Raw genomic sequence first — 22,640 nt, forward strand, 5'->3', positions numbered from 1 at the left:
CTTCTAAAAGAAGTAATACTTCTTAGAGTTAGTAAATAAAGTATACTTATAAAGTCGCGCTAGTATAGCGCGTACGGTACGTACGTACTTCTCTCTCGTCTTACTATAGACGAGGATATTATTAAGGTATATACTATAGGTTTTATCTACGAGCTCTATAAGTATACGGTTAATCTACCTCTAGAAGGTCGCTAGCGTATTAGTTAGCCTAAATATTATAACTAGGTACTTATAGTAGCCGTAATGAATACGGAATACCGTCTTCTACTTATCGAGGCGCTTAATAGATATATAGTAGTACGTATCTATTAAGTTAATAGTAGTGAAATACTCGGATCCCTATAGGCGATTAAGAGTCTTACTAATTAGTAGAAGGGGATACCTATTCTTAATAGTAATCTCGTTTAAGCTACGATAGTCGACGTAGAGGCGGAGAGTACCGTTCTTCTTAAAGATAAATAGAATAGACGTACCTACCTCGCTAGTAGAGCGCCTAATCTACGCCTCCTTAATCGCCTTAGCGATATACTTTCTAAGCTCCTCTAGCTTAGTCTACGACTAATAGTATAGAGGCTTAAAGAGTAGCGTCGTACTAAGCTTTAGATCTATTATATAGTATATACTAGTAAAGAGTCTATAGCGCGCCTTCTCGTTATAGTTATAGACGTCTTCGAAGTCTTAGAACTATAAGGGTATATATCGTAATATATAGTACGCCTACGATTCTCTAAATCCTAGATAAACTAATTCTTACTATTCTTATAAAGCGCGTACGCGCCGTAAGGTATACGGATGCGTTAGTTACGTAGAGCTTAGTAGTAGCTAGCCTCGTAACTATCGCTCTAACTTTACTTTCTAAGGCTATACTAGCCTACTATTATAAATAACATCTAAGTATCTACGCTTATAATTAAGTCTTTAACGAAAAACGCGGAATCTAGATTATAACTACTATCTAATTACGAGCCGGGATCGCTATTACGAATTACTATCGCCTATTTCTTTTATAACGAGGTACTCTCCGACGACGTAGTTTAGTAGCGACTAAAGAAGGTGGGATTTAATATTATATAAACGACGTTTATATACGCGAGGCGGCTAATAGATATAAAGAGAAGACTTTAGCGAAGCGAATTTCTAAGTAGAAGAAAGGAATATATTAGAGTAATAAAGCGGGAACTTGATTCCTAGTATATTATTAACTATAGTAGGGCGTACCTCTAAGCGTACATCCGTATACTTGAATTAGGTTAAATATTTCTCGGAAGGTATTATACTAGCGGGCTTAAGGAGCGTCTATAGTACTACTTAAGTATAGTCTATACTAAGATATATTTATAAAATACGGCTATACGTACTAGTACGCGAGGTTAACCTAAGCGGAGTATATTAGCGTATCTATAACTTTTAGAACTAGCGTAGAATAAATATAATACCCGGTCCGGACTTTATATAGTCTATAGACGCTTACTATAAACTCGAGGACTTCGGCTTCTAGATCTACGCCTACGTCGATAGTTATTTACGCTATATTCTCTAGTCCTACTATAGCCTATCCTTACGTATAATAATCTCCGTACTATACTAGTACTCGCTAGCCGCGATATTCTATAGTAGGACTTCGTACCTTATCTAAACGGATAGGAGTAAGGAGACTATTATACTTACCGATATATCGGTAAGTATATATATATATATTGGTAAGTATAATAGTCTCCTTACTCCTATCCGTTTAGATAAGGTAGTAAGGAGACTATTACCGATATATATTTCTAATATATATAATAGGTACGAGATATAAACAAGCTATCTTACCGGACGTTTTATTTTAGTAAAAGTATAAAGAATATACGGATCGAGTCGTAGTAGTAATAGATAGTACGAGGAATACTTAGGTATTAGAGTATAAGTATCTTTCAAATAGTGATCTATACTTATACTACGCTATACTACTAAAGATATATTATATTCTAAGCCTACGTAAATATATAATAAGTAGCTAAGCTAATAGGACTCTTTATAAGATTACTTCCGCGCTCTTTACGCTATAGAGTTTTATAGTAAGACTAATAACCGTAACCGGATTACTATAAAGTGTATCTATAAGCGTATTATCTAATAATAGCTATAGCGCCTCGTCGAGGTATAGAATATATATAGATAGATAGATATTTCATTAAGCTATTATAGTACCCTTTGGCCTATATAGCTATACTATCTTATTTTCGTATATATAGAGGGGAAACTATATTAGTAAAAACCCCTCCTCGTTCTTACCTATCTTTTCCCCCTCGTTATCGTCTTAGATTTCCCTTATTAAGGGTACGCTAGTATTATAGGCCTGCCCTAATAACTACCCTATCTATAACCCCCCTAGCTTCCGCCTCTTATCTATCTACTCCTCCGTCTCGCTAGCGAGGCTAAACTACTAGAGGTATCTCTACTATAGTATCTACCGAGCTATTCGGCAAATGTTATCTTTGTCCCTAATAATTGACTTATAGTCTCTCCTTCCCGCTTAGTGCCTCTAATTTCCCCTACTACTGGCCTACTACGGGCATCGTAGTAGTATATATTCTAGGTTTTGTAATAGGTAGCTATACTAGTAGGCTAGGCTTTAGATATCTAGTACGCGTCTCCTAAATAGGTAGGCCCTTGATCTAATATATTCGGACCTAATTTGGATCGCTATGCTTACTTCGGCCCTTATAAGGTCCCTATATAGCTAGTAATTATGTCTCTAGAAGGCTCGGAGTACTATCGAGCCTATTGTCCTAGGGGGCTTCCTTTTCTAGTCCTACTCCTATAGGTAGCTCGCTATCTATTCCGCTAGGCTTTAGGTCTTAGCCTTACTCCCGCCGGCCTAGCGAGCCCTACGCTCCTCCTCTTTTCGTACTAGCTGTTCGGTGCTTATCTATACGGCCGTAAAGGTAGTAAGGTCATCCTCTTTTTAACTTGTCCTATGTCTAGCCCCTCTCCGGTAGCGGCTTTCTATCTTATTCTTTACCTCCTAGATCGTGGTTTGTACTAGGTAATCTGTCGTCTTTGCCGCGTATTAAATTCTTATTCCCCGGATATATTGGCCGATTAGTAGTGTTCCTGTCTCTATTTCTACCGTACTTATTAACATTGTCTTATATACGCCTAGTATCCTACGTAGGTTACCTACCTATATCCTATTTAGGGGTTGCTCTATCCGTTTCGGAATCGGCTTACCTACGCCTCCTGTTCCCTAAATCTATACCCCGTATAACATAGCTAGTCTAACGATCGCCTTATACATTACTCTTACCTTATCGAATGTTACTCTCTATATAGACGCCGTAGATGGATAAGGTTCAGAGAGACACGATGATAGCGATCGCAGGAAACGACCAGGAGCAGGAGAGTAACGAGTGGAAGGAGGTCTGCAGGAAGGCAGAAACAATGGCAATGGCAGGAGATGGCGAGCACCCAGAAAGAGCACTTAAGGGGATGATTTTGGAGCTCCTTGGAGGGCTAAAGGCACTAAGGAGCCAAACAGGACAGATCATTAACAGGACAGTAGCAGCAGCAGCAAAGAAGAGGACACAGGAAGGCCAGAAACTAAGCCAACCAACCTGGGCAGCAGTTGCATCCCAAAACCCTCCCCCCCAGAAAACAGCTATCAAGGTCTACATTTCCGACCAGCAAGAGCAGAAAGAGATTGAGGGCCTGTCAGGCAAGGAGATCATACAGAAGATTGGGATACAAGGCATCATTGGAGCCAGGAAAGAGAAGGGAGGTGTCCTTAAGCTGTTCACGGCACAGGAGCAAGACAGGAAGAGGCTAGAGACACAGAAGGAGTGGACAGTCAAACTAGGCAAGACGGCTAAGGTCTCACACCAACAAAATATGGTTATTGCCTATAGGATGACCACAAAGTTTGACATTGAAGGAGACCTTAAGAGGCTGCAGGACCAGAACCAGGCTGTATGCCCAGGGCTACAGATCACAAAAGCAGCATGGGTCAACAGAAAGACAAAGGACACAAAGAGAGAGTCTTCTCTAGTGCTCTGGATAGGCACTGTAGAACAGGCAAACACCGTGCTTGACAAGGGCATCTTCTGGGAATGCGAAAGAATGGACACAGAAATCCATAGAAGCACCCACAGACTACTGCAATGCTTCAAGTGCCAACAGTATGGTCATATCTCTACTAGATGCCCAAGCCAAAAGGACACTTGTTCCCACTGTGCTGGTAGCCACAAAGTACAGAATTGCACAGCCCCAAAGAGTGAAGCCAGATGTGCATGCTGTGGAAAGAAACACCCTTCCTGGTCCCAAGACTGCACAGCTAGGATTGAGGCAAAGAGGAGGGCAAGAGAAGCCAGGATCAACACCCCTATCAGATTCCAGACAGGGACAATCACCCAAGAACCCCTAAGGACTGTCTACAACCCTCTGAAAAGAGGCAGAACAGAAGAGACCACACAGGCCCAAGGCCACCCTGCTATGGGTAGACCAAAATCAATTGTGGTTGCAGGAAGAGACCCGTCACAAAGCAGGCTCAACCTTACCACAATCCCAAATAGCAGCCAGCAGCAGGAAGCACGAGAAGACCAGCAGGAGACCAGCATGGATGAGTCATGATTGAGACACCTAATCTTACCACCATCCAGTACAACGTCAACAAAAACCAGCACAAGGTCCAGAGAAGCTTTCTCCAAGCACTGGACCCAAAGAAACACCTAGTTATTGCAGTCCAGGAACCTTGGATTAGCAGCAAATCTAACAGACCATCTACTGCTAACGACCCAAGGTATCACACACTCCTAGCCAAACAAGGCACCCCTAGAACATGCATGTACATCAGCAAAGAGATGGCAACAGACAGCTGGGAACAAATCCAACAGGAAGGGGGAGACATCACCTCAGTCAGACTCAACACCAACCAAGGCAGCATCCACATCCACAGTGTATACAACCCACCCCCCAGCTCCAGAAGCAGCACCCAGCTGGGCACACTACAACAGCTGCCAGACATCTTGCAGAGTGACTCCCAACACATCGTGCTGGGAGACTTCAACTTGCACCATCCTACATGGGGATCAGACTTTGCACCTGCCCATCACTTCCTAGCTAACAGACTCCTCTCCACTACCCAAAGCAACAACATGCACCTAGTTACCCCAAAGGGCCTAACTACCTGGTCACAGAGAGCAAGCTCAAGCACCATTGACCTGTGCTTTGCATCACATGACCTGCAGCAGAAGGTCACCAGATGCTGGGTTAACCAGGACTTGGAGTCCTCATCAGATCACCTCCCAATTCAGGTGGAGTTTGAAACACAGACACAGCAGGAAGGAGACCTAGAACCTCAGCTGGCCTGGAAGGCAGCCAACTGGGAACAGATCAGACAAGACCTGGAACAGAAGCTAGCTGGACTAGAGACCAGGAGACTGGAAACAGCCTTAGACATAGACCAAGCAGTGGCAGAACTGGTTAGAACAATGCAGGAAACTGCGGCAGCCCACATCAGAGAAAAGAAACAGTCACTGTACCAGAAGCCATTCTGGACAAAGGAATGCTCAGAGAAGGTCAAGGCAGCCAGGCAGGCCAGGAGAGCCCTTACCCAGAGCCACTCCCAGGAAGCATGGGACAGATACAACCAGGCAACCAGAGACAAGAAGGCCCAGATCAAGAGGGACAAGATGCTGGAGTGGAGGTCAACAGTTGGATCCATTACCCAGAATCCTGAGAAGATGTGGAAACTAGCAAAGTGGGCAAGACAACCCACACAGGACAGAAACATGCTGCCCCAGTTTCCAAACATTGAAGACCAGGAAGGAGTAATCCAACACACTCTCCCAGGAAAGGCACAGGCATTGGGGAAACATTTCTTTGGCACACAGGTAGAAGCTGACCTGCAGGATCTGGAGGGCAGTGTGTATCCAACACCACTAGAGCAACCCTGCACAGTGGGAGAGGGAGAGATCAAGAGCATCATTAAGACACTCTCAGGAAACAAGGCCCCGGGACCAGATGGGATTCCAAACTTGTTCATCAAGACATGCAAGGACCAGATCTCCCCTGCACTGTCAAACATCTTTTCACAGTGCATGGCCCAAGGACACTGCCCTAAACACTTCAAGGAGTCACTGACTGTGGTCTTGAGAAAACCATAGAAAGAGGACTACACAAAGCTAAAGGCATACAGACCTATTGCCTTGCTCAACACACTAGGCAAACTCCTGGAAAAGATCATAGCAGAAAGGCTGACAAACCTAGCTGAAGAACATGGAATCCTTCCTGAAGAACAGATGGGAGGCAGGAAACAAAGATCAACACTAACAGCTGTGGAACTTATCACAGAGCAGATCAAGACCCTATGGCACTTTGGGAACAACAAAGCAGCCACACTCCTCTCACTAGACATATCAGGAGCCTTTGACAATGTCTCACACCAGAGGCTGATCCACATCCTGAAACAGAAGGCTATCCCCAACTGGACAGTCCAGTTTATCCAGTCCTTCCTCAGAGGCAGAACCACAAGACTAAGACTGGGCAGATACAAATCTGACAGCATGCCTACAGAGACAGGAATCCCACAGGGATCAACAATGTCTCCAATCCTGTTTCTCCTCTTTATGGCAGACCTGCCAGCAAAGCTAAACTCCAGAAACACATCAGCCTCAGGGTTTGTAGATGACACAAACATCCTAGCCTGGTCAGACAGCACAGAAGAGAACTGCAGAATCTTGCAGAAGAAACACAAGGAATGTGAGGAATGGGCCAGGAAACATGGAGCCAGATTTGCCCCAGAGAAGTATCAACTCATCCACTTCAGTAGAGCCAGAAACAGACACAATATGCAAGCCCCAATCACTATTCAGGGACACACAACAGAACCCTCAAGTGAATTAAGGGTGCTAGGAATATGGATGGATCCAAAGCTCAGCTGGGGACCACAGGTCAAGAAAGCATAGGCAAGAGCAGACAACAACAGGCAATCAATTGACAGGCTTACAGCCTCCACATGGGGAGCCACATTTGCGAAAGCAAAGGTTATGTACAAGGCCATTGTGAAGCCAGCCATGCTATATGGAGCCCAGATCTGGTCAGCCCAAGACAAGATCCCAAAGAGAATTGCAGATCCCATCAGCAGAGCCCAAGCCTCCTGTCTGAAAAAGGTGCTTGGAGCATACAAGTCAACTCCAACAAGGGTGGTCGAAATGGAGTCTGGCTCCCCACCAGCCAAGCTCTACCTTCAAGGGTTGAGATACCAGTATGCAGGAAAGACGTCTGCATACCCAGCCCAGCTAGTAATCCAGAAGGCAGTCAACAAAATCAGGAGCCAGTGCACAAGAAGGCACAGACAAGCAAGACCCAATCCAGCCCCACAGAAGCAGCAGGACCTGCAGAAGTTCAAAGAACTAACAGAACAGCTGCACCTAGCCCAGCAGGAACAGGACAGAAGGGCTCAAGGGAGAGGATCAGCAGCCAGCCAAGGGAAGAAGCAACAGTCTCTAGCTGAAAGGATGGCAGGTCTCCTCTGGAAGACTGAATGGACAAGAACCCCACAGAGGCCAGGAACCCCAAAGGCACTCCAACAGTTTGGTAGCCACAACTACCTACTGTACTCAGACCTGACCAGGTCAGAAGCAAGCATAGCAATACAAATCCGCTCTGAACACATCGAAGTCAGGGCATACCTGCATCAGAGAAAAGTCCCAGGTATCGAAGACAAGAGTTGCCCATGCGGCTACCTGTCCCAGAATGTCGAACATAGACTTCTGGTTTGCAAAGAATGGAGTACAGGGAGAGGTGAATGGAGGGCAAGGGCAAGGAACAGAAACTTCCAAGCCATGATCAGCAATAAGGGAGACCTCCAGAGAATTACAAGGTGGATCATCCACCAAGGATTTTTGGAGCAGTTCTCTCTTACTAGGGAAACAGAGAGATGGATTGAGGAGAGAAAGAAGGAGGAGGAGAGCAGGAAGAGGGGGACAACTCTAGGGTTGCAGACAAGGTAGTCAGAGGCTAACCACCATGACACTAGTGCACCCTAATGGAAGGAAAACTGAGAACTCATGGCAAGGAAGCTATTAGAGAAGGAGAGGAGGTTTTTACCTAGGAATAGGTTTCCTACCTTATGCAGTAACATATATAGACATAAGCCCGCATAGGCCGGAGGGCACCACAACGGGTAAATGAATTATCTATCTATCTATATAATACCTATTATACTCCTCTATTATTAAGGCCTATCGTAGGCCCTTACTATTATCTAGTAATAATAGAAAACTATAGGTATCTACTCCCTTTTTATCGGATCTTACCTTACTTATAAGGTTCCGACTATCGTATACCTTACTATTATTAACCTCTAAGGAGGACCGATTTTCGCCTTATATCGCTAGATACGACATATTCGAAAGCTGTTATTAAGGCTATTCTAACGATCTATAAAGTAGGCCACTGCCCCTAGAATTAAGGGAGTTCTACCTTATTTAACTTAGATAGCTTAAAGTTCTCTTTACCCTGTTTCTTTAGCTCTAAACGCCGCGGAGGTGCCTAGCTATATTGAGCAACTCCTAGGCAATAGTAGCCTAGGCTACGGCACTACCGGCGCCTACGGCTCTATAGGCGAAGCTCCCCTAAGACAACTAGTAGCAACTTATAGAGGACGTAAAAAGTATAGAAACTAACGATTAGCTCCTATACCGGTCTCTATAGGTGATAATTACTTAGCTACGTACGGCGCTTATACTATCGTATTACCGAGGGTAATAAGAAATAAGGACGACGTCTTAGGCGATTAATAAGGCCACCCGGAATTAACACCCCTCTAGCTAGATATCGGTCGCGGTATCGATACTAGGCCCCCGCCTAACGTACGATATAGTTACGATCCGTATTATAGTAAAGGAAGACTAGGCCGAAGTTACGAAGCTATCGAACAAGGAGCTCGCCTAACGAATTAATTAACTAGGGGTGGTCGTAGTGAACTAATAGTCTAACGGCACTCTATAGATCTATACTAGCTCTACTACTACTAGGAGGCACCTAGAGGAATAGCTATAGTAGGCATCTAAGGTTACGGTATTAGCGGAGGTCTTAACGAAGTAATTTACGATCCTAGTCTACGATATACCTAAGGAGTTCGACCTAACTAACTAAGGTCACCTACGTACTCTCTAAGAGGACAACCCGGTCACTCTTAACTCTCTAATCTAGAAGGCGACTTAGCTCTATAGGAAATGGCTAGAAGGTAAGAAGGCCTCGGCGCTAATCGTATAGCTATAAGATACGAAAGCGGCGGATCTAGCGATAGAACAAGGCCTAATCTAGTAATATAGCCTTAAGATAGTAGAAAAGCACTCCTTATCCTTTAGTGTCCTCTAATACTTCAAATGCTAATAGTATAGACACTAAACCTATACGTATATAAATAAGTAGGCCTACTCGAACTATATAGGAGACTATATATCTAGGGACTATATATCGGCTACGAGACGGTACGCGAACTGTCCGGGGCACTACCTATTATATAGTACGGAATGCCTATAGCGGAAACTAGCGAAAAACAAGGCAATCACAAACAGAACCGTCGCCCTAAGATTCTACGGCGACCGTAAGGCTAGTCTATACCGGAACTAGCTAGCGGCGGTCGGGTATAAGCGCCCTAGGGCCGAGAACGATATAAAGGATACGCAACCTAGGGCGTACGGGAGGCCACGTACCCTACTAGCTACGGCGAGGGAATCTAACTAGGCCCGGCTCCCCTTTAGTATATAGCCGATAGTCGTAGACTAGGACGTATAAGGTAGTAGGACATAGGATATTATAGAGGAAATAATTGTCGATAACAATAACTAGCCTCGACACGCTTAGTATTATCTAGTATAACGTCAACTATAGCAAGGATATAGTCTAGAACCATTTCCTACACGAGGCGGACCCGCGCGTCTACCACGTCCTTACAATCTAGGAGCTATAGATTAACCCGTACTATAAGAGACCAACGACCTACAAGTCACTAGGCTACACGACATGCCTACGAGGCGACGGCAGACCCCGTACGTGCTTCTATGTCAGCAAGGACATACTAGAATCCGACTGGGAGGTAGTGTACTACGTAGACGAAGAAGGCGGGGGGCGATATTACCTCCCTCTACGTAGGTAGCACCTAGATACACAACCTATATATATAACCGCTAGCCTCGAGGTCTAGCCGCGACCTTAGAGTCTATAGACACCTAGATAGTACGCTTAAGAGACAAGGGTGCTATATCGTAGTAGGAGACTTCAATATATACTACCCTTCCTAGGAAAGCCTTATATAGCCGTACCCTATAGCCGACGAAGTAATCGACTTGATAGCGAGTTACGTAATTACCCTTAATACCCCGAAGGACCTAGGCACCTAGAAGAGAGGGGGACTCTAAGGCACGATCGACCTCTCCTAGATCTTAGATAGCTACTACTATATAGTAACCTACTATAGGATCGAATATAAACTCGAGGCGTCGTTATACTATATACTAGTTAGGACCTCTATTACGATATAGATATAACGTATACTAGCGAGAACCCCTAAGCTAAACTAGGGAAAGGCCTACTAGGCTAATATCTAGGCGTACCTCGATAACTCTAAGAGGCTAGTCTAGATCGCGTAGTAGTAATATAATAGTAAAGACGAGATAGACGAGGCAGTCTAAGGGTTAATAGACGAAATAAGAAAAGCGACCTTACTTTACGTTCCGCTTACCTAACTAACGATATAGTCTAAACTATACTAGACGCCGAAGTATACTACGGTAGTAAGAGAAGTAAGGAGAGCCCGCCGGGTATAGACGAGTAGCTATAGCGAGGAGGCCTAGAACGTATATAGGGAGGTATACTAATAGAAGAAAGCTATAATACGGAGGGAGAAAGTAGTTGGCTAGAGAGCTATAGTAGAAGAAATCGCCGGTAAGCTACCGAGGATATAGAAGCTAGCGAAATAGGCCTAATAAGACCCTATATAGGGCCCCTCCTTCTCTATCCTAGCGCTATAATCGCCCAGTAGCCCGGTTAGCGACCCCGAGGCTAAGGCGCGTCTACTAGCTAGTAAGTTCTTCCCGCCCCTAGTCGAGGCTAATCTAAGCGACATAAATAGCTCTATTCCCCTAGCCCCTAGTATCGCGGTCTAATAGGAGGTGTCCGAGGGAGAAGTTACCGCTATACTTAGGAAGGTACCGGCGAAGAAAGCCCCGGGGCCGGATAGGATCCTAAACGAGCTATTAAAGAAGTATAGAGATTAACTAGCCCTAGTAGTCGTAGCGATCTTTCACGCCTACCTATAGACCGGATACTACCCGATAGCATTTAAATAATCGACGATAGTAGTCCTACGTAAGCCGTAAAAGGAAGACTATACGTAGATAAAGTCGTACCGCCTAATTACGCTCCTTAATACTCTTAGGAAGGCGCTTAAGAAGCTAGTTATAACGAGACTCTCCGAGGCGGTAGAGGAATACTCCCTACTCCCGGACACCTAGATAGGTACGCGCCTATAGCGATCGACGCTATCCGCGATAGAACTTATTACCTCTTAGGTAAAGGCTATCTAGTATAAGAATAGGGACAAGGTAGTATCCTTACTTAGTCTAGACATATCGGGAGCCTTCGACTACGTATTATACCCGCGGCTACTCTATATCCTAAGGTCGAAAGGACTCCCTAAGTAGCTTATTAACTTCGTACGGTCCTACCTCTAAAACCGTAGTACGTCGATCCTAGTCGGTTAGTACAAAAGCCTATTTTAAGTAGTCTATACTAGAATTCCGTAAGGCTTAACGCTAGTACCTATCCTATTCCTCTTCTTTATAGCGACGCTACTCCTAGCCCTAGAATCCTAGAATACCGCTACGAGCGGCTTCGTAGACAATACGAATATTCTAGCGTAGTCTTCCTCGACTAAGGAGAACTATAGGCTACTAGAAGAGAAGTATAAGATCTATAAGGACTAGGCTAGGAGGTATAGGGCTCGGTTTGCCCTAGAAAAGTACAATCTAATACACTTTACGCGCCGGCTACGGTTCTATAATATATAAGCTTCTATCTAGATATAGCGGTATACGACTAACCCGGTAAACTAGCTTAGGATCCTCGGACTATAGGTAGACCCGGCGCTACGGTAGAGGAAGTACGTATAGGCAATATTACGGAAAGCTAAATAGAATATAGTATTATACTAGAGGCTTACTACGTCTATATAGAGGGCGGACTTTCGGTAGTTACGACTTCTATATACGGCTATTATACGGCTAGTCCTTACCTATAGTAGCTAAGTATAGTCCTTAGGCGAGAGGGTCTACCTTTTAAAGGGACTCGTCGCGCCGTTAGCGAAGATCTAAAACTAATGCCTAAGGAAGGTTACCGGGGTATATAAGTCGATACTAATAAGGATACTTAAGTACGAGACCGCTATACCGCCGATCGACCTATATATCTAGGGACTACGGACCTCCTACTTAGGCAAGTCGGTATAGTACCTAGTATAGAAGGTTATCGCTAGTATAGTCGTAAGGGTCCGCGAATTAGTACTAGCGTATAAGGGCATTCCACCCGGAAACGAGCCGAACTACCGGGTAAGGGACAAATAGCTAGTAATATAATAGGAGGGTAAGAAATTGTTTATAGAGCAACTATAGAAGGAAAGGTAGAACAACTAGGTTATAGGGTATAGTAGACGCCCTTAGCTAGCGGGACAACCTAAGGAATAGTTAGCTACAAAATCTACGGTTAAGTACCCCCCGAAGCTTATCTACTACCGCCTTACGAGGGTATAGAGTAGTATAGTAACCTAACTACAAAGCGAATACATCGGCCTCTAGGGGTACCTATCATAGAGGAAGGTTCTAGAATATACGAATACTAGCTACCCCTATAGCTATTACTCCTAGAATGTACGGTACGTACTCCTTATCTACCCGAGGTAGTCGCTAGGAAGGGGGGAGTAGATAGTAAAGGCGAGGAACCGGACGATTAGGGCACTTCTTAATAACGTTAAGGACCTACGGCGTATTACGAACTAGATACTAGAGAATAGCTAGCTAGAATAGTACCGCCTAGTAGGAGTAGTATAGGAAGAGAGGATACGGCGTAGCGCGACGAGACCGGCTAGGAGCGGGGGCTAACGGGGTAGTGATATAGACTACGTACGTTTAGAGGGAAAGCTAATCTAGATAAAGAGAAGTCGGGGGCGGGAAGGGTTTTTACCTATTCGGGTTTCCCTTTGTATATAACAATAGATATATACCTATATAGGCCGAATAGGGTCCTAGAATAGGGGAATAATAAATCTATCTATCTATTTCTTATTACCCTCGGTAATATAATAGTACTAGCGCCGTACGTAGCTAAGTAATTATTACCTATAGGGACCGGTATAGGAGCTGATCGTTAGTTTCTATTAAGATGTAGCATCTCAAAGGGAGTTAATAATCAGGAAGTGATCTGGTAGCCTAAGGCATCCACGATGACTCAGCTTATAGGGAGATACCTTCTCTCCCCTTTAGCTTAGATAGACATCTAATACAATCAACATATTAGTTCCTAATATATTACTATATACTCGTGCTATTAGTTAGTTAAAGATTGATCTCTTACTCCACTCCGCTACTATCTACCCGTACCTGTTTAACAGTTTCTATACTTTTTACGTCCTCTATAAGTTGCTACTAGTTGTCTTAGGGGAGCTTCGTCTATAGAGCCGTAGGCGCCGGTAGTACCGTAGCCTAGACTACTATTACCTAGGAGTTACCTAATAAAGCTAGGCACCTCCGCGGCGTTTAGAGCTAAACAAACAGGGTGAAGAGAACTTTAAGCTATCTAAATTAAATAAGGTAGAACTCCCTTAATTCTAGGGGTAGTAGCCTACTTTATAGATCGTTAGGATAGCCTTAATAAGGGCTTTTAAATGTGTCGTATTCGGCGATAGCGCCTAATAACGTCCTTAAGGCTTACTATTAGTATACTAGTAGTTACCTCCTTCCTAAATAGGAAGGTAGATATAGTTTATAAGATATTATTACTATTACTCGGTCCTACCTATACCTCTTTATTTACCTTATTCTCTAATACCTCCTACTATTACTAAATCGTCCGCTTATTAAAGTTAATATTATAGTCCGTTACTATCGTCTCCTTACTATCTATATCTTCGCCTTTACCTAGAGGTCTATACTAGCTACGGAGGTAACTATAGGCCTCTATAACGAGGTCTCCGAGCTATAATCTTCGATAGTGTATTATATTACGGCTAGTACTAAAGCTACGCTCTAGAGTATCGCTTATAAGCGGTAGTACTAGTATATCGAAGGCAAATTGTACTAGCTTAGGCTCTATATCTCGGCGTACGTACTAGTATCTAAGCATAGCGTATAGGGCTATCTTCTAGTCCTTAATCTCCTTTAGTAACTTATCGGCGTATAGATCAGGCTTATAAGCTTATAATAGGTAGCGCTCAAATAAGTTAATCCTTAGTATTAGTATAAATAAGTCCGTAATTTTACGGCGCTTAAACTTCGATAGATTAGCTCAAAAAACGTCCTCGCTATCGGCCTTAATAATAGGATATTTTTAAGTCTCTACAGCTTACGATTGTAATTATAACTACTTCTTCTTCCCCTTCCGCTTCTTTAGAGGTGTTACGGTATTAGTAGAGGTATTAATCTAGCTAGCGGGTTTATAGAACGTCTCCCAGATATCTATTACCTATACTTTCGTGCTCTTAATCTAAGACTACTAATCTTTCGTACCGGCGCTCTAGAGGTCTATAAACTACGCGTGTTTTAATATAGGGTTTAGTATTACTACGGCGTAGTAGATAGGTATATCGTCTATAGCTTAGAAGTACTTCTCGACCTTCCGCTACGAGGCTTCGTAGTATTTCGAGAGATAATCGAAGGAATCGTCTTTCTCGGTTTCCTACTTATACTCGGTATTATAGGCGTTAAGGGTATTAAGTATAAAGTAGAGAGTCGGATACTAGTCGAAGAGGTGTTTCTACTCGCCCTAGGTGTCTATAGTCGTAATCTCGAAGACCTATAGCGTATTATATAGCCTATCGAGTTAATACTAGTTACTGTTAAGAATATGCAGGTCATAGGGTCAACATTAGGTGCTTAGGGGGATTAGTAATCAGGGCTTACTAGTCAAGTCCTAAGTATAGCTGTCCCTCCTAAAACACCTACACTAACACCGGCGATACTGTATATAGATACACGCTATCCTATTGGGTCCTTCTTCGTCTTTCGTGTGATCCGCCGTCTTCCACTACTACGCAACTCGTACCTGTTTAACAGGTTATGAGCCCGGGTTAGCAACTCGGTGTTTCACCCTCGACAAAGTCGTATTAGAGTTATTCCTCTTCAGAACAAAAGGAACGCAGACTGGAGGCCGCACCCGCATTACATAGGAAGCTACAGCCGTGCTATAGGTGCATATAAGACGTGAAAGAGCCTAGTAAGGCACTGTTAGACTCCGAGTCAGGGAGCCTGTGCTAATACCTTAGACAAGTAGGCGAGCTTACTAAGAAGAGTCGCTCTCCGGACATCGCGTTCGCATCGACTAACTGTTCATTCTAAGAGAGCCGTAGTGTCTCAGAAACCCCCTCTACTAAACGAGTTACGCTACAGTGTCTTAGCACCAACACGATCCTTCGACTTTCCTCCCCTTCCCGGCGGATAGCCATCCTCGCCGCCATCAACCTCGCGTTCGTTTTATCCCATTTCGATCCGATCGCGTACGACCGAATACATCCTTTTACCTAAGGGTAGCCAACCTGTCCCTTAACTTACAAAAAATGGAGAACGAGACTAGGTTTACAAGAAAGAGAGCAGCACCTGTTCTGACAAGAGAGAACCACGAAACATGGTTCAAGCTGATAAGAATACACCTGGTATTAAAGCAGGTTGACTAGGTCCTCGAAGACATTATTACGGACATTCCCGCTACAACCCTATCTATAGCGACACCCTCTACATCATCGGAGTCATCCCTTCCTTTAGATCAAGCGATAAGGAAGGCATCGTACAGACGGCACAATGCAACGGCCCTGTATGAGATGTACATCTGTCTGTCGACAGATGACTAAGAGATGACATACGAGATCCGGCATGCGAAGGAGTTGTGGGAATGGGCTGAAGCCAAATACAAGAGAAGACTTCTCGCTACTGGAAGAAGTTTGCTTCAGCAATACACCAATTTCGTGATGACAGAGGACCAGTCAATAGATGACGCCTGGCAGGAGCTTAGCTCAATTGTAAGGAGGGCTGTTTTAATCTCGCCTCAGTTCCAAGACATCAAGACTGAGGACAGAAAGATCCAGCAACTCTTAGCAGCTCTACCAGACTCATTTGGCTCAATTCGCGATGCAATTGATGCCCAGGTGAATCTCTCACCACAAGACATTCTTGCAATCCTTAGGGAGAAGCAAGAATCAATGATTCATCAAGGGACAGCCATGTTCGCTAAGAAGGGTTTCCAGGGCAAGCTCACGTGCCATCTCTGCAATGGTGACCATTTTATGAGCAAGTGCCCACACCTTTCTGCAGCTCAGCAGGCTGTTAGGAACAAGGACAAACTAGCTAGGGTTACCTACCCTGCTAAGAGACAACCGTCACCACCTCGTAGGAGGTCATCATCACCAAACCTTCGTGATGTCCTCAAGGTGATGACGGACCTTGCAAAGCAGATGAAGGAGAGCCGCAAGCCAAAGGCCTCCTCTAGTAAGAAGCCTGCAAGGGCCCGTGCGACCCAGGAAGACGCATCAGACCCTGAGATACCATCAGAAGATGATGATGTTGATGAGGTTGCCCATTCCACTGTGGAAGCCAAGGGCAAGTACCCCTCGTCCGAGTGGTTGCTTGACTCTTGTGCTTCATCACATATGACTGACCAAGATTCACTATTCAGGACACTGAAGCCTCTTCAAAAGAGGAAGTGGATCAAGGTTGGGGGTGGCTATCTACAAGCTACACATATGGGAAGTGCAGTAATGGGTGGTCCTTCTGGAAAGCAAATTGTCTTAGAAAATGTCTTGTTTGTTCCTGGCCTTGGAGTTAGTCTTGTTTCTTGGAATCAGTTCAGCCAACAATTTGCTGTCCAACCACCCAGTTTCACCCTTAAATCCCTTTCTGGAAAACCTGTTGTCCAGACAAAACTGAGAGGGGGTGTTCCATTCATTCAAAGTGTTTCAGAGCAGCTTGAAGCTATGCCTCAAGCATATGCCTCTCTACAGGAGCATGACTTGGATCTGTCCAAGTTAGGTACACATTTTGAGTGTGAATTGGAACAGGCTATGACTGCCACTGAGTCCCAGGACCAGTGGGAGCTATAGCATAGAAGATGTGCACACCTTAGCAAGGGACTGCTAAGAAACCTGCATAGAGTCACTGACAAGAAAGATCCCATTCCTGTTCCTTCTGAACACTAGAACTACAAGGTCTGCTCCCTTGCAAACATGAGGAAGTTCAAAGGACCTGCCATAGAGAGGAAAGGAGAGAGGCTGGCCCTCATCTCTATTGACATCTGTGGGCCTTTTCAAGGTGCAGTCTCAAGACTTGGCTTCAAGTACTGGCTTGAGATTGTAGACAACTTCTTATAGAAGAAGTGGGTAATCCCTTTGAAGGCTAGGAGTGATGCTCCTACAGCTCTAGAGGAATAGAAGGTTCAGGTAGAGAACAGCTCAAGGTGTTTTCTATCTGCAATCCGTAGTGATGGTGCAAGGGAAATTCTTTCCTTGCTAAAACAGTGGGAGAAGGAGTTTGGCATTCAGATGGACACAACTGATGCCTACAACTCACTTCAGAATGGACCTGTGGAAAGGTCAATCCAAGCCTCTGAGAATACAGTGAGAGCTATGCTTGAGGATTCAAATATGCCAGTTGAATTCTGGCTAGAGGCCCTTATTGCTCAAACTGTGGTCAGAAACAGACTTCCAAATAGACCAACAATAGATGGTACTACTCTTTCACTAGAAGAAGCCTTCACTGGCCAGGTACTATTGGTTGACCATTTAAGAGTCTAGGGATGTAAAGCAGTGGTCTATATAGACCCGAGATCCCAACCTCAAGGCTTGAGAAGTGACAAGCTCATAAATAGGGGTAAAGAAGTTGTCTTTGTTGGCTATGTGGAGAACACCACAAAGCAATGGCTCTTCTGGGAGCCTGACATGAAAGCCATCAAAACACACGGGCAAGTTGACTGGTTTGAGAATGAGAAGGGGGGTGATATGGATCTTGGCATCACCTTCACAAACCAGTTAAGCAGAGCCCTGAAGAGAAACCCCGTTGGAAGACCTCCTGCTCAGGTCTCCAGTTCATCAATGCAGCCACAGCAGCTCCAGGCAAAGCCTCTGTTTGTGCAACTTCCCCAACCTCTAAAAGACATTAGAGTGTACCAGAAGAGTGGAGTAGAGGGGACTCCAAGAAAAGAAAAGGAAGAGGAACTTGTTCAGGAGGATCAACCTCAACAGCCACCTCAGCTTGCAGGCAACAAGAGGTCAAGGGGGATGAAGATGATGGCTTTGCTGAGCATGAAGCCAAGCATCATAGGGCATTGATTGCTCAGATGTTTCATCTTGATCCAACTATGAGCTGGGTTGAGGAAATCCTGAATGATGTGGAGGGATATGCATTTGCTGCTGTTAGGCAGGCCATAGCCTACCAGCAGGAAGTGCCAATCCTAAAGTCCTATAAGGAGGCAGTGGGAGACCCCAATTGGGGACATATGTGGAAAGAGGCAATCCAGAAAGAACTTATTGCCTTAGGAAGCAACAACACCTTAGGTCCAGTTGTACCACCAAGGGGTGCAAGCCTGGTTACATCTAAGTGGGTTTTTGATGTGAAAAGAATGATCAGTGGAGCCATTGAAGAGTTCAAGGCAAGACTGGTTGCAAGAGGGTTTTCACAGAAATATGGTGTTGACTTTGAAGAGACCTTTGCACCTACTGTTAGGCATGATACCCTTAGGGTCTTCATGGCTGTAGTATGTGAGAGAGATCTTGAGATACACCAGGTGGATGTGAACAATGCTTTCACCGAAAGCAGCCTTCTTGAAGACATCTACATGATCCCACCCCTAGGTGTTGAAATTCCACCAAATATGGTCTTCAAGGTCCTTAGAAGCCTGTATGGACTGAAGCAAGCAGCTAGAGATTGGAACAAGCTCTATGTTGCCAAGCTAGAACAGATTGGATCCACCTAGTCCCAGGTGGATCCATGCCTACTCATCTATAGAGGAAGAGACCTCATGGTCCTCACCTATGTGGATGACATCCCCATTGCAGCTCCAAAGCTGTCAGATGTTCAGTGGTTTAAGGCTGAGCTTGGAAAAGTGTTTAAGATTAAAGATCTTGGTGAACCTACGAAGATCCTTGGAATGAGGATTATAAGAGACAGGTCCCAAGGCACTGTAAAGCTTGATCAAGGACACTACATCCAAACTAACCTTGCCAAGATGGGCATCTCTCCAGAGAAGGCCACACCCACACTCTCACCTATAGACAGCTATGAGGATCTGAGACCTTCAGCTACTATGGATGAGAGGTGCAACAAACAGGAGTACCAGGGTTGCAATGGTACCTGGATGTGGCCAATGACAATGACAAGGCCAGACCTTGCTTTCCCCCTTGGAAGAATCAGCTCATATGTTGCTGACCCTCCAAAGCAACATCTTAGAGCTTTGAAGAAACTCTCCAGGTATCTGAGATCATACCCGGACCTGGGCTTGATGCACAGAAGAGGAGGAGGTATTCTCCAGGGATACTCAGATTCTGGTTATGCTATGGACAAGGCAGACAGAGTCTTAATCCTTGGACATATATGGTTCCTTTGTGGATCACCTATGTCCTAGATGAGTAGGAAGCAGAAGTCTGTTGCCACATCAACAATGGAGGCTGAGTTCATGGCCATGAATGCAGCAGCCAAGCAGTCACAGTTTCTTGCTGCAGTCCTTAGGGAGATGAGGTGTCCTGACCTGGTTGAAGAGTGTTCATTCCAACCTAGGATCAAGGCAAGCAGTACTGTTGATGAGCTGAGACCCGTGGAGCTTATGGGTGACAACCAAGCAGCTTTGACCTTTGTCAAAGATGCCCATGTCCATGACAGTTCAAAGCATATTGATGTTGCATACCACTATGTCAGGAATCTCTCGTGGCAAAGGAAGATTGCAGTGGATTACTGCCATATAAAGGACATAGTTGCTGATAGGCTGGCTAAGCCCCTCAATGGCCAGCAGTTTCAAAACTTTGTAAGGCAGCTCCAGCTTGTATAAGGGATTGTTTGAGACCTTCTGACCTGAGTGGGAGTGTTGAGAATATGCAGGTCATAGGGTCAACATTAGGTGCTTAGGGGGATTAGTAATCAGGGCTTGCTAGTCAAGTCCTGAGTACAGCTGTCCCTCCTGAAACACCTACACCAACACCGGCGATACTGTATGTAGATACACGCTATCCCATTGGGTCCTTCTTCGTCTTTCGTGTGATCCGCCGTCTTCCACTGCTGCGCAACTCGTACCTGTTTAACAGTTACTAGTCGAGGGCGCATTGTTTTTAATAAATAAATAAATAAATACATTTATAATGCCTATCTAGCTTCTAAAAGGTCTACGAGGCCGGGGGCTATTGAGGAAGAGAGAGGGGAAAACCGTCGTACGGGGAAAAGCCCTCTTTAGGTATTAGTAAGTTCTCTCTATTACTTATTAGTTAATCTATCGTACTAGAAGCGGTAAGTACTAGGTAGTTAGCCGCCCCGGAGTACTAATCTACCCGGTACCTAGGAACGAGTATTAGTAGCTAGCCGACTATTAAATAGACGATAGGTCGACTATTAGTAGAGGCGGGTCGCCTATTAAGTAGGAGACAGGTCGACCGTCGAGCGGAAAACGGGCTAGCCGTCGAGTAGACGACGAGTCGACCCTTCCGGGCTCCTATACTCTATCCGTACTCCTATCGCTATTCCTCCTACGCTCGGGGTTACTATAGGCTACGGTCTACCCGTCTACGTAGTCGTCGGCGCTACCGGAGTTCTACTACGTCTATAGGTAGGGCGCCTTCGGAGGCTCCCTAGAGCTCTTCCTCCTAGGCTATCTCCCCTATTCTTACTACTATCTTACTCGCTATCTAGAACTACTATAGTAGGCCGGTCCGTATTACTATTCGTACCGCTACTCGTATCCTACGCGCTATACCTATTATATATTAAAAGTCTATAGCCCCCGTCTCGAGGCGTATTACCTACCGGGCTTCTATAAAGCGTAGGTAGAATAGTACGACGTATTTCGGCGTCTAGATACGTCTATATTCGTATAGGCTACTATCTACTCCCGGTACCTTTCGGCGGTATAGATAGTCCTTAAACCTAATATATTCCGAGCGGAGTAGTATCGCGACTATTACCTATACGCGGGTAAGGGCTCGGAAGAGTATTACTCTATCCCGGCTAATAGGTCCTATCTTTGCCGCTACCTCGTCTTCTTGTCGGTACGCTCGTCGCTATAGTAGTTACCCGTTTAGGTACCTTTTGCCTTTCTCCTAGCGCTCGATCTAGATTCCCTATATATGTCTATAGACCGCGTTTGTTATAGCCTTCCGTTCTTCGCGTCTCTATCCCGCTCCTATTACTAGTATACTACTAGCTAGGGCCTATACTCGGAACCTTACTATTAGGGTTTATTACGTATCTAGCTACCGCTAGGCCTTTAACCCTATCTTCTTTTTAGGCGCTATAGATCGAAGGCGTGTCGTAATCGCCCGGTACGCCGCGCGGATATCGCCCCCTACCTTACTATTCGCCGTCTAGAGCGTATAGCCTATAGCGAGCTATTAGAGATAAAGGTCTAGCGGCGCGATCTACGTATCCGCTTCTAGGACTTACGTCGGTATAGTACGGTATACCCCGGTCGCCCTACGTAAATATTCGTTCTATACGTTTTAAATCTACTTTATCTAGCTAGTCGCGTAGGATAGATACTAGACTAGTGCCCTAAAGGTGATCGCCGGTCGGACGATAGAGCTATATAGCTAGCGTACCTTTACGGAGGCTACGCTCTATATAGAGGCCGCGAGGCGTATAACTAAGGCTTTGTTCTAGTCTCTCCGCTACCGGAGCTACTTTAGGTAGGCGTACTACCGGAGTTATATATCTATCTAGAATCCCAGGACCCGGATAGATAGCTATAGAGTAATCTAGCTTACGCCGGTCCCGGCCCCGATCGTAGCTTAGAGGTTATACTTCTTTAGGGTCCTCGTAAGGTAGATTATCTAGTACTTCTTAGGTACGAAGACTACCCCGTATCGCGCTACCTAGTCGTTATATACCTCGAGCGCCGCTTCGAGTTAGCGGTAATAAGTCTCGGTTAAGTCGCTATATATTAGGATCTTCGTATCGTCGACAAAGCCTATATAGGAGTTAGTACCGCCGGCGCTTCCCCTTAGTAGCGGGAGGAGCGTAGAGGTAAAGAAAAGGAAGAGGATCGGAGAGAGCGATAAGCCCTACGGGATCCCTATTTCTATAGGCCGTATCTAAGGTTTACGCTACTCCCCTAGTACGAGCTAGGTAGACCGGTTACTAAGAAAGGACTTAATAAACGCGACGAGCTAGCTAGGCAGACCTTTCGCCCGGAGGTTA

Source organism: Fulvia fulva, chromosome 5 (genome assembly GCF_020509005.1).
Source record: "Fulvia fulva chromosome 5, complete sequence".
Taxonomy (NCBI): domain Eukaryota; kingdom Fungi; phylum Ascomycota; class Dothideomycetes; order Mycosphaerellales; family Mycosphaerellaceae; genus Fulvia; species Fulvia fulva.